Below are 18,267 nucleotides of genomic sequence, written 5' to 3'. Positions count from 1 at the left end.
GCACTGACCATTAACAGCCACAGTTCATGGCCATAGGTGAGGGTAGGAACGTAGACCGACCAGTAAATCGAGAGCTTCGCTTTTCGGCTCAGCTCTCTCTTCACCACAACCGACCGGCACAGCGCCCCCATTACAGTGGCAGCCGCACCGATCCATATGTCGATCTCCTGCTCCATTCTTACCTCACTCATGAACAAGACCCCGAGATACTTAAACTCCTCCACTTGAGGCAGGAACTACCCTCCAACCTGAAGAGGACAAGCCACCCTTTTCCGGTCGAGAACCATGGCTTCGGACTTGGAGGAGCTGATTTTCATCCCTGCCGCTTCACACTTAGCTGTGAACCACCCCAGTGCGTGCTGTAGGTCTTGGCTAGGGGGGGCTAGCAGGACCATATCATCTGCAAAAAGAAGAGACGAAATCCTCTGGTCCCCAAACCAGACCCCCTCCAGCCCTTGGCTGCGCCTAGATATCCTGTCCATAAAAGTTATGAACAGGACCGGTGACAAAGGGTAGCCCTGCCGGAGTCCAACATGCACCGGGAACAGGTCCGACTCAGTGCCGGCAATGCGAACCAAACTCCTGCTCCGCTTGTACAGAGACCAGATGGCTCCTAGTAAAGGGCCCCCAATTTCATACTCCTGGAGCACCCCCTACAGGGCATCACGAGGGACACAGTTGAATGCTTTCTCCAGGTCCACAAAACACATGTGGACCGGTTGGGCAAACTCCCATGAACCCTCTAGTACCCTGTAGAGGGTATAGATCTGGTCCAGTGTTCCACGGCCGGGACGAAAACCACACTGCTCCTCCTGAAGCCGGGGTTTGACTATTGGCCGGACTTTACTCTCCAATACCCTGACGTAGGCCTTACCAGGGTGGCTGAGGAGTGTGATCCCCCTGTAGTTGGAAAACACCATCTGGTCACCCTTCTTATGTAGGGGGACCACCACCCCAGTCTGCCAATCCAGAGGCACTGTCCCCGTCCGCCACACAATGTTGAAGACTTGAGGTACTCAGGGCGGATCTCATCCAACCCCAAAACCCTGCCACCACAGAGTTTTTTAACCACCTCGATGACTTCAGTCTGGGTGATGAAAGCGTCCAACCCCAAGTCCCCAACCTTTGTTTCTACCAGGGAATGCGTGATGGCAGGATTGAGGAGATCCTCGAAGTACTCCTTCCACCGCCCGATAATGTCCCCAGTCGAGGTCAGCATCTCCCCACCACCACTGTAAACAGTGTTGGCGAAGCACTGCTTCCCCCTCCTGAGGCGCCGGATGGTTTCCAGCAGACCCTCACTATGCGCTTGGGCCTGCCAAGTCTGTCCGGCTTTCCCCTCCCCCAGCGGATCCAACTCTCCACCAGGTGGTGATCAGTGAACAGCTCAGCCCCCTTCTTCACCCGAGTGTCCAAAACATGCGGCCGAAGGTCTGATGATACGACAACAAAGTTGATCATTGACCTCCTGCCTAGGGTGTCCTGGTGCAAAGTGCACTGGTGGACACCCTTATATTTGAACATGGTGTTCATTATGGACAATCCGTGACTAGCACAGAAGTCCAATAACAAAATACCGCTCGGATTCAGATCGGGGAGGCCATTCCTCCCGATCACGCCTCTCCAGGTGTCACTGTCGTTTCCCACGTGGGCGTTGAAGTCCCCCAGCAGAATAATGGAGTCCCCGCGAGGAGCACTATCCAGCACCCCCGACAGGGACACCAAGAAGGCCGGGTACTCCACACTACCACTCGGCCCGTAGGCTGAAATGATAGTTAGAGACCTCTCCCCAACCCGAAGGCGCAGGGATGCGACCCTCTCATCCACTGGGGTAAACCCCAACACTAGACGGCTGAGCTGGGGGGCGACAAGCAAACCCACCCCAGCCCGCTGCCTCTCCCCGTGGGCCACTCCAGAGTAGAAGAGAGTCCAGCCCCTCTCGAGGAGATGGGTTCCAGAGCCCATGCTGTGCATGGAGGCAAGCCCGACTATTTCTAGTCGATATCTCTCAACCTCTCGCTGGACAATTAAACTGAAATACCTGGTTTTAGACCACAATAATTTATTTGTATGGTGTAGAGCCTCCTTTTGCGGCCAATACAGCATCAATTCGTCTTGGGAATGACATACACAAGTCTTGCACAGTGGTCAGAGGGATTTTAAGCCATTTTTCTTGCAGGATAGTGGCCAGGTCACTACGTGATACTGGTGGTGGAAAACGTTTCCTGACTCACTCCTCCAAAACACCCCAAAGTGGCTCAATAATATTTAGTTCTGGTGACTGTGCAGGCCATGGGAGATGTTCAACTTCACTTTCATGTTTATCAAACCAATCTTTCACCAGTCTTGCTGTGTGTATTGGTGCATTGTCATCCTGATACACGGCACCGCCTTCAGGATACAATGTTTGAACCATTGGATGCACATGGCCCTCAAGAATGGTTCGGTAGTCCTTGGCGGTCACGCGCCCATCTAGCACAAGTATTGGGCCAAGGGAATGCCATGATATGGCAGCCCAAACCATCACTGATGGTGGGGAAAACAGTAAAGGTGGACTCATCAGAGAACAATACATGTTTCACATTGTCCACAGCCAAAGATTTGCGCTCCTTGCACCATTGAAACCGACGTTTGGCATTGGCATGAGTGACCAAAGGTTTGGCTATAGCAGCCCGGCCATGTATATTGACCCTGTGGAGCTCCCGACGGACAGTTCTGGTGGAAACAGGAGAGTTGAGGTGCACATTGAATTCTGCCCTGATTTGGGCAGCCGTTGATTTATGTTTTTTGGATACCATCCGGGTTAGCACCCGAACATCCCTTTCATACAGCTTCATCTTGCGTCCACAGTTAATCCTGTTGGATGTGGTTTGTCCTTCTTGGTGGTATGCTGACATTACCCTGGATACCGTGGCTCTTGATACATCACAAAGACTTGCTGTCTTGGTCACAGATGCACCAGCAAGACGTGCACCAACAATTTGTCCTCTTTTGAACTCTGGTATGTCACCCATAATGTTGTGTGCATTTCAATATGTTGACCAAAACTGTGCTCTTACCCTGCTAATTGAACCTTCACACTCTGCTCTTACTGGTGCAATGTGCAATCAATGAAGACTGGCTACCAAGCTTGTCCAATTTAGCCATGAAACTGCCCACACTAAAATGACAGATGTTTCAGTTTCATTGTCCAACCCCTGTAGTTGCGTCATATAATGATTTGCCTTGTCTGGCACCTAAAACTTACAAAACACATTAATGCACTTATTTTGAGTTTTTATTGCAATAATCATCAAATAAGCTGCATATTGTCCCAATCAAAGCGTTTGTGGAAGAAGGATGTAATATGACATTTAATCCATTAATAACAGTAAATCTGTTTGGTCAGTCTTAGAATATGGCCCTGCCCATTGATAATCTGAAACTTCCTCTCCATCCTTTTAGCTAGTTATGTTTCTCTAAATCTGCTTAAAAGCAGATAATTTTTTCACAGCTGAGGTGTTGCATGTCCTTCACAATAAAAGTGCAACACTTATGGTTCATTTGATAAGGAGGTGCAAACGTTAACGAAACAAGGCTACGTCCTCTTAAATTGAGCAGCAAACCTGCATATAAGGATGCACGCACAGAGCCAGTGGACCTCTGTCTCTAGTTTGTTGCTTTCTATAACTCCCCATATAACATTTTTGAGCCAGCTTGCAATAAATGCTTAATGCATGTTTCTGCATCAGCTTGTTGATGTCTTTGTAACAAGTAAATATGTCTATAGACAGGAATGTTTATATCAAAAATACATACATCTGTGGTTTATGTAAAATATATTTTTTATTTCATTTATACGGTTCAGAAAATCATCTGCCCATCCCAAATCCTGTTCAGGATTGCGGGGAAAGCAGAAACCTTTCCATCACTGGATGAGAGATTGGCTGTGCCCTGGACAGATCGACAGTCTATTACAGGGCCTGGACATTGTTTAATTCAGTTTTCAATTCAGTTTTATTTACACGTCGTCTCAAGGCTCTTCACAAAGGGTTTGGAATGGTGCGGGGTTGTTGGGGAGGTTAGAATAAACTACTGAGTTTTAGAGTTTGGCCATTTTAGAATGGGCTACGTGTAGGGGTACTAAGTAAACTAATAAACTGATAAAGTTTGTCCATCTAGAGCCCACTGGTGGCCATTGTTATACTAAAAACCACAAGGATTGTGGTTACCTCTCTCTGTCAGACCGCTTATAACCATTGGAAAAAAGAAGGGGTCGCACAGGTAGCAGAAATGGAGGGTGTGTTTGCACCTCAACCATAACTGAGCCGGTTTAGGCGAAACCTGACTCCCCCTTACTCCATCCAACAGGTAGGGAGGAAGGCAGAGGTAAAAATAATTGGAAAGTGTTGTTTCCTGTTGCATTGTGTGAAAGGTGGGTAACTTTAAAATGGGCCGAGTCAATTCAATCGAATCATACAGATTTCAAGTCAGATTCATACATTCCAATTAATCCTAACAATTGAACAGTTCAGTCAGATTCAGTTATTTATTCAAATTGGTTAAAACGTTTTTCTATCCAAGGAAACACAGCAGATTGCATCAAGTTAGAGATTTGTAGCAGTCACTCCTCCTGGATGAGCATGTAGCGACAGTGGACAGTCACTGGTGTTGACTTTGCAGCAATCCCTCATACTGAGCATGCATGTAGTGACAGTGGAGAGGAAAAACTCCCTTTTAACAGGAAGAAACCTCCAGCAGAACCAGGCTCAGTGTGAGCGCCCATCTGCCACGACCGACTGGGGGTTTCAGAGAACAGAGCAGAGACAGAAAAAGAACACAGTAGCAGAAAACAGAAGCATTGATCCAGGAGTATTTTCAATGGGAAGGAAAAGTAAATGTTAATCGATGTAGCTCCTTTAGTGTTTTCATCTAGGAAGTAAAACAGATAAACTCTGAGCCAGATTTCAAGTTTAGAGTATAATAGAGAGCACATGCAGTTTGTCACAGTAAAAGCTCAGTCAGTAGCTATATCGTGTAGAAGGTGAGCATTTAGTTGTTGCCAGCAGAAGCTTGGACAATGCCCCCCTCCAGGAAGGTGTCACAGGTAGACACAGAGTCAGGCCAGGTGTAATTTCTAAGAAGAGAAAAGAGAGTGAACAAAGTTAAAAGCTGAAATAACAGCAAATAATAATTGGAGAGTAGTATGAGAATGTAGTCGAGAAAGTGAAAGCCTGTAGCAGCATAACTACAGAGATAGCTCAGGATAACCTAAGCCACTCTAACTATAAGCTTTGTCAAAAAGGAAAGTTTTAAGCCTAACCTTAAAAGTAGACAGGGTGTCTGCCTCACGGACTAAAACTGGAAGCTGGTTCCACAGGAGAGGAGCCTGATAACTAAAGGATCTGCCTCCCATTCTACTTCTAGAGACTCTAGGAACCACCAGTAAACCTGCAGTCTGAGAACGAAGTGCTCTGTTAGGAACATATGGACCAATCAGATCTCTGATGTATGATGGAGCTAGATCATTAAGGGCTTTATATGTGAGGAGGATAATTTTAAATTATATTCTGGATTTAACAGGGAGCCAATGAAGGGAAGCTAAAGTAGGAGAAATATGATCTCTCTTGTTAATTTTCATCAGAACTTTTGCTGCAGCATTTTCCAGTCATAACACTCAAAGCGATTTGCGCTAGAACCACATTCACCCAGTCACAATTAAAAACACACAGATTTATACACCGATAAGTGCATTAACCAGGGGCACATGGACAGATGGATCAGATTGCAAGATGTCTTCTATTTCCACTGGGCCACAGTGGCCTCCCTAACCCTAATACCACAAATAGTTTAATTTATTTGAACTGCAAGTAGGTGCAACAATTTAAATTCTTTGTGAATTTTGTCTAATCGACAGATTCAGATTGTATAAACGGGCCCGAATATATACATACACCCCTACTAACATCTCTTTTAGCAAGTTGCAGAGAAAGAACATGCATTTGGGGGCATTAACAAGCTCCTGGCATAATTCTAGCTGGCTTAATGTTAGACTTCTTTAATTATTCCAAAACCAGCGTTCTTGTGTTGGAGTGCCCAGTTGTCAAAAGTTGTCAACATCTCAACCAGCCCTTTTATTTGAGGTAAAGTGGAAAAATGCAGATGTATTCCTGCTTCTTTATTATTTCATCCACTTTGTGCAATTAACTGGTACAATTGGCAGTAAAAAGACCCTGAGCATGATGTTGCCAACCACCATGTTTGACTGTTGGTACAGTATTCTTAGGTCTGTAAGGCTCATCATTTGAGACTTAGATGCATTTGGGTGTTAAAATACAAAAAGCTAACAGTACACACAGTACCCTGAAGATGGATGGATGGATGTTTTAGAGAACGAAAGCTCTGTTTTGGGCATTATTTTGGGAGTATTTTTCTATAACAATAAAACAACCTATAGCCCCATAGCTGTGCTGTATTTGCTGAGACACTGAACGCTTACATTCTACAAAAGCCCCAAAGTGTCTCTTTCTACAACCCTGGTTTTAGATTCAGTGGGGGCAAACATAACTTTAAGCGTAAATGAGTTTGTGAATTTTCCTTAGCAGGATGACCAGTAACTACATGAAGACAGAGCTGAATGGTAGCCTAAGATCTGAGAGTGTTCAATTATTGTCACCACAGGTGTTCACTGGGCTCAGGATGAGAGAAAATGGAGTGAACCACTGTCAGGACTTAGTGAGCTGAATTTCAACACCTGGCTCTAATGAGATTGGCATGCACAACCTGCAGACATTAGCTTCAACTCATCCGTGTGAAATGTAGATTCCTAGAGATGGTAAAACCAACAGGATTAGCTTCACAGGTCTTTTATCCACCAACTGTATTTTTCAGGTAGACAGTGTTCTGTCTACCCCACGCAATTATCAGAATACCAGGCACATGACAGATGAAACACTGCATGTGTGGTTAAAGCGGAGAACCCTTCACTGTCATTTTGTTAGGGAATCTGGAGGAGTTAACTGTTCATATCCAATTATACAGAGCAGTGGCCGTGTGTTATTGTTGTTTGTCTTTTCACAGCTCTTTCTGATTCGTGGTGTGCCTCATGGTGAATCTGCTTTTTCACAAGATGCTATGCTCAACATCAAGCAATTAAAACTTTAATTACACTGAAATGAGAAACTGTCTCTGATGTTTAATTTCTCATTTACTCATGTAGGAGAGAGGCTATGAAGTTTCATTAAGCTTTGCCCACCAGGACACAATATTCTGTAGATATGCTACAAGAGCCAGACAAACTTGCAGCACAACTTTTTTCTTGTTTGAGATTTAAGATTAAGCAAGCACAAGCACATATGTTAAGCCATTTAAGGTTATTGAGTTAAGGCAAAATTAGAGATTTTCTTGTTGAAAAATTTGTAATTGCACTTAAATGAAAGGATAAAGGATTCTTATCCACACCATATACATCACAGCCGATCAAATCTAGAAACTTATGGTGTTTGATATAAAGCCTTTATAAACATTTGCTTTAAAGATCTACAAGGTTCCTTTTTTACGTTTATCTTCTGCAGTTTTAAATAATTTCATACCTCTCCTTAAATTTCTAAAACAATTAGGACCCCTCGGCAAATGTATCCATGAGTTTAACCCATGAGAGGTTTCAGGAAACCCTGAGCCTGCTTTGGTTTGTCTGGCCACCCTGAGATAAGAAAATTAAATATAAACTCAGCTCAGCTATAAAATGAGCAATACATGTCTTTTTTGCTTCCATACAGCAACTGTAATGCAAACCAATTATCTAGATGCATGTGCGCTCGTTTAACAATGCTCTATCCTGAATAATGATGCAGTCTAGTGCATCCAAATTTACATTTTACTGTGGAACACTGAATACAAAGTGGACTGGATTCTTTCATTTTTAAGGCCGGCTCATACTTTTCAGGTTCAAGGACTGTGCCTACTGTTGCATAGCTTCAAAAGATTTTGGAGGTGATGAAAGTGATAATCTGCTTTCGAGTCACTGCCAACTGAGCTTGTTTCTTGGACCGTACAGGCTCACCGTTGAATCAAAAATGAGGATTGCTTTCTTGTCACTGTCTGCCAGTCAACACAGTAAAGTGTTTGACTTATGATTGGACTCCCCTCTTAAGACTGAGCAACTGAACTGAAAGGGCTAAACAAACCGACAGCAGCCTGAGGAGTCCATTAGTATTCTGCTCTCATATTTGAACACAGCAACATACCGGTCTGTTCGCTTTCTCATAATCCCACATCACCGTGCAGATTGTTAGTATTCTTGTGTGCTGAAATCTGGTTTGCCCTATATGTCACAGCTGGTATGTCTTCCTGTTATGTCTCAATGTTCATGATGCAGTTAGGGTAGTATTCAAGCTAAATGAAGGAACCACAGAATAATTAAAGCAATTGAGTTAATTTGTCTGACTACACAGGTGACGCCGAACCTGACTGTAAAATACATTGGCAAATCAAACCTTTTAAGAGCTTGAATCTCTAGTAAACATAAACAGCTTATGAATTATTCTTCAGACATTCAGCTGACTTGAGGTGAATTTCAGAGCACACTCTCATTTAATATTCAACACTCATATTCCTTATACTGTCCTTTCATCTAATTTATTTTGAAGTGCAGAAAGATTTGGTAAGTTACTCCAAGATTTAAAAGTGATTTATACACTCACCACCCACTTTATTGGGGACACCTGTCCAGTGCTTCATAACAGAAATATAATGTACAAAGCTACATTATAAGTAAACATACACAAGGCTAACTCCCAACCGTCAGCCTTGACCTTCAAAGTGGTTTCCAACTTTGGTGAACCTCTTTGGGATTCAGTTCCCTGCTTTCCTTTTTCAGTATGTATGTACTTTCTTTAGGACATTTTTTAAGGATAACTAGCCTGTTAGTCATTACAAATGTATCTAAATATTAATGCTACAATTCATAAAACAGTTCTGAAGTTCAGTGAATTTTAATACACAAGATAGTTAAGAGGAAGATAGTTTATGCATGACAAAGTCAAGATAAGAGAAATTATCCTGGAACGAAGTTGCCACTAGCAATGTTAACATTTGTGTCTTTTTGACAAATTCGGCATTTACCAATTTGAAAATGTTAATGGAAAGAAATCTTTATTGTTGCAAAAGAAAAGAAAAAAAAATATGTCAAAACTACACATTCTCTCTAGAATAAATAAAATAAAATAGAAATTTCTATATGCACATCGGTTTTGTCACAATAAAAATGTTACAGAACTGATCAAATGAATTATCAGAATGCCTTTCTTTTAATGAGCATGTACTGCTGTTGCAGACAAGTCAACTGTTTCCTCCCTCAAAGGAAATAAGACCTTTAAATTAGCCAGTCACTGCTGGATAAAGCTAACAGTACACAGATGGAGGGATGGATGGATGGATGGATGGATGGATGGGTGGCAGCCCTTTTCTGGTTGCAAGCCAATAATAATGGTGTGCATACATATTCAACCCCTCACCCTGAGACAGCACTTTGTAGAACCTCCCTTTGCTGCTGCAGTTCCAGCTGTAATCCGTTTGGAGAATGTTTCCACCAGCTTTTAACATCTACAGATGGACATTTTTGCACATTCCTTATCAGAAAATAGCCAGGCTTAGACAGATAAGATTGTAAACATCTATTAGTTTTCAGGTCTTGCCACAGATTAACATTTGGATTTAGGTTGGGACATTGACTAGGCCATTCTAACAAACAAATATTCTTTAACCTAAACAATTGCCTTCCATGCTGTATGTTGTCCTGTTGGAAGGGGAACCTCTGCCTCAGGGTCTTCTACATAGCTTGAGGTAAACCGCAAACAACCGCTCCTCCAGAGTTACCATGGGCCTCTTGGTTGCTTCTATGATCAATGCTCTGTTTGCCCAGGCAGTCAGAGTACAGGTCCTTCTCAAAATATTAGCATATTGTGATAAAGTTCATTATTTTCCATAATGTCATGATGAAAATTTAACATTCATATATTTTAGATTAATTGCACACTAACTGAAATATTTCAGGTCTTTTATTGTCTTAATACGGATGATTTTGGCATACAGCTCATGAAAACCCAAAATTCCTATCTCACAAAATTAGCATATTTCATCCGACCAATAAAAGAAAAGTGTTTTTAATACAAAAAACGTCAACCTTCAAATAATCATGTACAGTTATGCACTCAATACTTGGTCGGGAATCCTTTGGCAGACATTACTGCTTCAATGCAGCGTGGCATGGAGGCAATCAGCCTGTGGCACTGCTGAGGTCTTATGGAGGCCCAGGATGCTTCGATAGCAGCCTTTAGCTCATCCAGAGTGTTGGGTCTTGAGTCTCTCAATGTTCTCTACACAATATCCAACAGATTCTCTATGGGGTTCAGGTCAGGAGAGTTGGCAGGCCAATTGAGCACAGTGATACCATGGTCAGTAAACCATTTACCCGTGGTTTTGGCACTGTGAGCAGGTGCCAGGTCGTGCTGAAAAATGAAATCTTCATCTCCATAAAGCTTTTCAGCAGATGGAAGCATGAAGTGCTCCAAAATCTCCTGATAGCTAGCTGCATTGACCCTGCCCTTGATAAAACACAGTGGACCAACACCAGCAGCTGACACGGCACCCCAGACCATCACTGACTGTGGGTACTTGACACTGGACATCTGGCATTTTGGCATTTCCTTCTCCCCAGTCTTCCTCCAGACTCTGGCACCTTGATTTCCGAATGACATGCAGAATTTGCTTTCATCCAAAAAAAGTACTTTGGACCACTGAGCAACAGTCCAGTGCTGCTTCTCTGTAGCCCAGGTCAGGCGCTTCTGCTGCTGTTTCTGGTTCAAAAGTGGCTTGACCTGGGGAATGCGGCACCTGTAGCCCATTTCCTGCACACGCCTGTGCACGGTGGCTCTGGATGTTTCTACTCCAGACTCAGTCCACTGCTTCCGCAGGTCCCCCAAGGTCTGGAATTGGCCCTTCTCCACAATCGTCCTCAGGGTCCGGTCACCTCTTCTCATTGTGCAGCGTTTTCTGCCACACTTTTTCCTTCCCACAGACTTCCCACAGTCAGGTCGGCAGTCTTACCCATGATTGGGGTTTTGAGTGATGAACCAGGCTGGGAGTTTTAAAGGCCTCAGGAATCTTTTGCAGGTGTTTAGAGTTAACTCGTTGATTCAGATGATTAGGTTCATAGCTCGTTTAGAGACCCTTTTAATGATATGCTAATTTTGTGAGATAGGAATTTTGGGTTTTCATGAGCTGTATGCCAAAATCATCCGTATTAAGATGATAAAAGACCTGAAATATTTCAGTTAGTGTGCAATGAATCTAAAATATATGAATGTTAAATTTCCATCATGACATTATGGAAAATAATTAACTTTATCACAATATGCGAATATTTTGCGAAGGACCTGTAGATAAACAGTTAATTCTTGCTAGGTCTGGAGTTGGTCCTTCCTCTTTCCATTTATGAACAATGGATTGAACAGAGTTTTGTGAGATGTTCCATGCTTAGGAAATAGTTTTAAGAGATTATCTTGCTAAACAATCAGAAAAAAAAATTTTATATCTTCACAGAGCAACTCCTTTTATATTAAGATAAATCACAACCAGCTGGACTGTTTAGCAATTGATTGCACTAGATTATATTTAGCAGCTTTAGTGTAAAGGGGGCTGAATAGATAAGCATGCCACACTTTTTCAGAATTTTGTTTGCAAAAAAACATTTTAAACCATTCAACATTTTCTTTCTCATTAAAAATTCTCTACTGATTTGTGTTTGGTGTGTATTACGTCTGTTAGTTAAAGGATGGAATGTTGTTCCTTCACATAAAGCCTGCATTGCTCTGTCTCCTGTGATTTCGGTGCTTTGTCCACTCATTACAAATTCCTCACAGTCACCTCATTTCATCTTCTTTACCCTACTGATAACATCCAAACCAGTTAAACCAAAGAAGCCTTCTGCAGAATTTTTCATTTTTTTTTCTCTTTACCCACAATGAAAACCAGCTATGGTCAAACTGGGTTTGAGTGCCGCTATCCTTGATCCCACATGCCTTCTGCAGACCGAAAACTAAAGCAGACTATGCAAGCCATTAAGGCCACCATGCTATTAAGTTCAAAGCATACAATAGAGTTGTGATGGCACAATGATTGTTTACAGTCATTACTGTTTGCTCCTGTGGTCCAGATTAAGTTATTAAAGTAAAATGATGGATATCATTTTAGAGGGTTGTTAGTTTTTCCCAGTGGCATAAAAGATCAAGCACTCACAAGTCCAACTTTCCTGCCTGTCTCCTAATCCATTTTCACACAAGAATGGCACAAGATAATGTGCAGACAATTTGGTCAAGATTTTTTCCACACTTAGTTTTCACACATCCATTTAACAGTGGGAGACTCTGTACAGGAGGAGTCTTACAGGTAAAGATTTATGAAAGGGACACCCAGAAAAAACACAGATGATCCAGAACATGATACAAAAAGTTTGCTTTGTGTATTTAGAATGGTGTATGTGTGAAGGTATCATGAATAAATGAATTACATTTATTTATAAGTACTCAGCTTTACTTATCCATGAATCCTGATGAGCCCAACCAGTTAGACTACAAGCATGTCTTGAAGACATAAAAACTTGGATGACTTTAAATTTTTTGTTTCTAAATTCAGACAAGACAGAAGTTGTCGTCTTTGGACCATAGTCTTTGAAAAAGAAACTGCTTAGTCAATCACTTAACCTGGATGGCATTAAATTGACCTCTGAAAATAAAGTAAAAAACCCTGGTGTTATTTTTGACCAGGACATGTCATTTAAATCCCATATTAAACAGGTTTCTAGGATTTCCTTCTTTCATTTCCGGAACATCACCAAAATTAGAAATATCCTGTACAGGAGTGATGCTGAAAAACTAGTCCATGCATTTGATATTTTAGGCTGTACTATTGTAATTCTTTACTATCAGGATGTCCACAAAATGCAGTTAAAAGGCTCCAGCTGATTCAAAATGCTGCAGCAAAAGTTCTGATGAAAATTAAAAAGAGAGATCATATTTCTCCTACTTTAGCTTCCCTTCATTGGCTCCCTGTTAAATCCAGAATATAATTTAAAATTCTCCTCCTCACATATAAAGCCCTTAATGATCTAGCTCCATCATACATCAGAGATCTGATTGTTCCATATGTTCCTAACAGAGCACTTTGTTCTCAGACTGCAGGTTTACTGGTGGTTCCTAGAGTCTCTAGAAGTAGAATGGGAGGCAGATCCTTTAGTTATCAGGCTCCTCTCCTGTGGAACCAGCTCCCAGTTTTAGTCCGTGAGGCAGACACCCTGTCTACTTTTAAGGCTAGGCTTAAAACTTTCCTTTTTGATAAAGCTTATAGTTAGAGTGGCTTAGTTTATCCTGAGCTATCTTCCTTATTTTTTACCTCCGTCTTCTTCCCTCCGTGTTGGATGGAGTAAGGGGGAGTCAGGTTTAGCCTAAACTGGCTCAATTATGGTTGAGGTGCAAACACACCCTCCATTTCTGCTACCTGTATGACCCCCTCTCTTTTCCAATGGTTATAAGCAGTCTGACAGAGAGAGGTAACCACAATCCCTGTGGTTTTTAGTATAACAATGGCCATCAGGGGACTCTAGATGGACAAACTGTCTACTTTTAAGGTTAGGCTTAAAACTTTCCTTTTTGATAAAGCTTATAGTTATAGAGTGGCTTAGGTTATCCTGAGCTATCTGTGTAGTTATGCTGCTATAGGCTTAGGCTGCTGGGGGACATAATGACCACTTTCACCCTCTTCGCTACATTCTCACACTACTCTCCAATTTTGCATTATTTGCTTTTATTTCAGCTTTTCACTTTGTTCTCTCTCTTTTCTCTTCCTAGAAGCTACACCTGACATGGCGCTGTGTCTGCCTGTGACACCTTTCTGGAGAGGGGCATCGTCCGAGCTTCTGCTGGCAACAACTTAATGCTCACCCTCTACTGATGATCCACATGGCCCTGTCTTTTAGTGTTTAACCATTTCTCTCTCCTACTTCTACTGTGACTAACTCTATGTGCTCTCTTTCAGACTCTAACCTTGAAAACTGGCTCAGAGTTTATCTGTTCTTTCTTTCTAAGTGAAACGACTGAAGGAGCTACATCCATTAACATTTACTTTTCCTTCCCATAGAAAGTACTCCTGGATCAGTGCTTCTTTGTTCTCTTTGTGTCTCTGCTCTGTTCTCTCAAACCCCCAGTCGGTCGTGGCAGATGGCTGCTCACACTGAGCCTGGTTCTGCTGGAGGTTTCTTCCTGTTAAAAGGGAGTTTTTCCTCTCCACTGTCGCCACATGCATGCTCAGTATGAGGGATTGCTGCAAAGTCAACACCAGTCACCGTCCACTGTCTCTACATGCTCATCCAGGAGGAGTGAATGCTACAAGTCACTGACTGGATGCAATCTGCTGGGTTTCCTTAGATAGAAAAACTTTTTATCCAATTTGAATAAATAACTGAATCTGACTGCACTGTTCAATTGTTACGATTAATTGGAACGTATGTACCTGACTTTTGTGAAGCGCCTTGAGACAACATGTGTTGTGAATTGGCGCTATATAAATAAACTGCATTGAATTGAAAAGCACTCATTAGTGTGAAAAAAAAAACTGTTCATATGCTGCTTTAAAAGCCTTATATCTATGTAATATGTTTACCATGCGGGGATTTAAATTTCTGACCGACACCACATACTTTAACCTGCGCTATAATGAAAATATGTGAACACATGAAAACTCCAGATTTTGGCATCATAGGGACACCATTGAAAACATCAGAAGTAATCACAGAAGTCATTAGGATTCAGCTTCCAGTTGCTGAGATGTCCTTACATAATTTCATGGCACTACAAGTTAATGTCTGTGGAGATATTTCAGTCTAGCTCAAAGCAGATAGATAGGAGAGATTTAATGGCATCGCCATCATTAGGACCATGACTAAAATAATTATCCATATATGAGAGTTTACTGCCATGGATAAGACCTCATTTAAATGTCTGTGAAGTTTCAGAATCATTTAGGTCATGGTAAATTTCATAAACAAAGGAAACTTTATCCACTTTCTCAAAGACCTTTTACTTCACTTTGCTTATTAGCTTCTTCATGTCTAAGTAGCCGTTGGTAAGACTCAGATAATGAAGTTCCTGAGGACATGATATTTGTGTTAGATCCCAAGTTTGTCAGTCGGTATACATACCTACTTTATGCTGATGTTTTTTTGCATTGACATATTAAGGTATTTTCATGCAAATCATATACAAAAATGTTTATTTATTTTAACTACAACACACAACACATCTTTATTAAAATAAAACAAAAAACAGATAAGACATCAGGTTTTTGGTTTTGGGCAGCAGTGGCTCTGTCCAGGCCGACTGCAAACGGAATAGTTGGCAGTTCTGTCTCAGGTGTCTTCTCAGTTTTAACTAACTTTGGGAACAACCCTAAACACTGGGTTCAGCCTTCAGCAGCTCTACCTTCTCTTACATGTTTTCTATTTAAAACGTACGAGTCTCAGACAACTTTTGGATTTTCTATCTGTTTTTTATAACATTCTTCAAGTTTGAGTACAAAAGCATTTATCTTGTCAGGTTTCATTTGTTGGGACCCCAGCCATGGGTTACAACATTAAAGGCCAGTTAGAACTTTGCTGGAACTTTCAAAATAAATCACATTAACCTACTTCCAGCACGGCCAGGAATAGGGGTAACAGATTTTCCGTGACGTCACTGTTTGAATAAAAACCCCGCTTTGCGACAAAAAGACCTCTTCCACACAGGTTCCCAGCGTAACTGGACGGAGGGACACAGCGCGCTAATGCCTCTTCATACGGATGATAAGCTACAAGTTTTTTCTGTTAAACACAACTGCTAACAGCTAACAACATGTTCTAGCCCACTTTATGAGTCAGCTGAAGATAATTTACCCAAAAAGCTTGTTAGTTTTCAATCTAGGAAATGATATTTCCCTAAAGATTATTTTACTAAACTTGATAACTAATTAAAAACACTGCTTTTATTGTCTGGAATAACTTAAATCTGCTATATTTCAAACTCTATAACACTTCAAACCTCAACTAAATCTACATCCTTTAAGCACAGTTTTTGCTTTTTTGTAGCTTTGTTTCACTTCAGTCTCAATGACCTTAGTTCTTGAACCACAGGTTTAGTTTCAAACCTATTTAAGAGTGTTCTCAAGGTTTGTGGAAAGAAGTGAACTCCTATATTTGTGAATGAGTTTCAGTGGCTTCTCGACCAGTAACTCAAAAAACAAAATGGCCAATGAGTTTAAAAAAACCTCAAGGTGTAAAAGAACAACTTAAGGAAAAACAATTTAATTTAAAAATACATCAGTGTTCAAAGCACTTGATGTTTTTATGTCAATTCATTTTTTATTTTTTTTACCATGTCCTGTCTGGCAGAGTAGAACTCAGAATTGTTGTCTGAGTGTCAAGAAAAAGCCCAACAGGTTTACTTTCACAAGTGGAGCATTACAACTAATGCTTTAAAGCTCTGCTTGATATTTATAAAAGTAAGCTTTATTAGAAACTGCTTTGGGATTATTTCCTTTGTTAAGGACATGGAGACAGAAATGAAAAGGGAAAAAAAAGATGCAAGAAAGAGAGAAAGGGGGGCAAAAAGGAAAAGGGGAGAGAAGGAGAATAGAATGGAGGAAAGAAAGAAGGATGAAAAGAAGTGTGAGCGCGCTTGTGTATACAAGGTTTCTCCATAAAAATATGCAATAGTGAGTGTGAGGAGCCACAGACCCGCCCCCCTGGACCGGGACAGATATAGAGGAGATCTGAGCCACAGACATGCAAAGACTCCCCAGAGCACAGAAACCCCAGGAAAACCACCACCAGGACTACCGTAACCCACCAGAGAGGAGCAGTGGAGAATCACAGGGGACCACCCAGCAGACACAGTGCAGAAGCCCCAGGGAGCTGCAGCAACTCGGGGAGACTGGCCCCGAGTACTTGCCGGGGCCGGATGCCATGGTGCAAGCACTCGGGGCTTGCACCATGGCATCCGGCCCCGGCAATGTTTCTAGCCCAGGTAGAAACATTATCCAGCTCAGCTCTACCATCGCTGCTCAACCGATCCAGATGCCGGTGACCCCACATCCAAGAAGAGGACATAACCTCCTCACCCCACACGCTGCAGTCCCCCACGCCACCCTCTAGCCTGCCGCCCTGACCCCACTCCCAGACACAACAGCCAGCAGAGCAGCACAGCGCCAAGCCTGCCCAACCCTTCGGCCCCCGTCAGCAGCCCCAGCCCATCAGTCTGTGAGAGGGAAACATGCACCATTTGGATAACCGGGCCAGGCAGGCCAAATGCTCCAGGCTAAGCACATCCCACCAGTCGCCCCAGTGCGGGCACAGGACCTGTTCCACTGCCCCACTCACCTGACAGCCAACCGTAGCCCTGCACCTGAGCAGGGGCAAGAGCCGCAGAAGGAAGCATTGGAGGAAGGCCACCACAGCATGCCAAGGACCGGACACCCCGCCAACCCCACATCCAAACCTGGAGAGCCCCAGTATGCCGGCCACCCACCGTCCCGCATGGCACACCCCACCGCACCAAGCAAGCTGGCCAGCCCCTCCACCAAAGCGAAGCCACATCTCAATCAACACTGCACACCGGGCACCGAAGCCAGGGACCGAGATCCAAGGCAATCCAAACGATCCCGAGAGGCCCGAAGAGCCAGCACCAGACAACCCTCAACACCCAAACCTCAACCCCAGCCCAGATAATTAAATTGAATTAAATAGGCAACTTAAGGTTATATTTTTACCTTTTAGATAATGAAATCAATGCTAAAATCTGATATCTGACATTTTTCTGGACTTTTTCTATTCTTCTGTTTCCTTCACTCTCTGCCATCCTCCTCATCTCTGTCTGATTATTATTCCATGCCTGGTCCGCTTTCTGAGTTCTCCACCTGCTCTTCTCGTGCCAGACCATTTTTATTTATAAAATTGTTTTATCACGAAAGAACTCAGCTTCACTTCAGTCCTGTATTCTGTATCTGAATCCCTTCTCACCGAACCATGACAGTAAGTAGTTATGGGTAGATGGATGGTAAATTATGGCATTTGCATCTGTAAAGAGCTGTCCCATAGGTTTAACAACATTTTAAGTAATTTCTGTAAGGAAGAGGCAAAAAGGCACATTCTTTCATTAAGGCTTTTTTCAATTAGGTGTTTGCTTACAGCAAGTTTGTACAGAA

The sequence above is a fragment of the Girardinichthys multiradiatus genome, chromosome 23 (assembly GCF_021462225.1).
Source record: "Girardinichthys multiradiatus isolate DD_20200921_A chromosome 23, DD_fGirMul_XY1, whole genome shotgun sequence".
Classification (NCBI taxonomy): domain Eukaryota; kingdom Metazoa; phylum Chordata; class Actinopteri; order Cyprinodontiformes; family Goodeidae; genus Girardinichthys; species Girardinichthys multiradiatus.
This window is presented reverse-complemented; position numbering follows the sequence as displayed.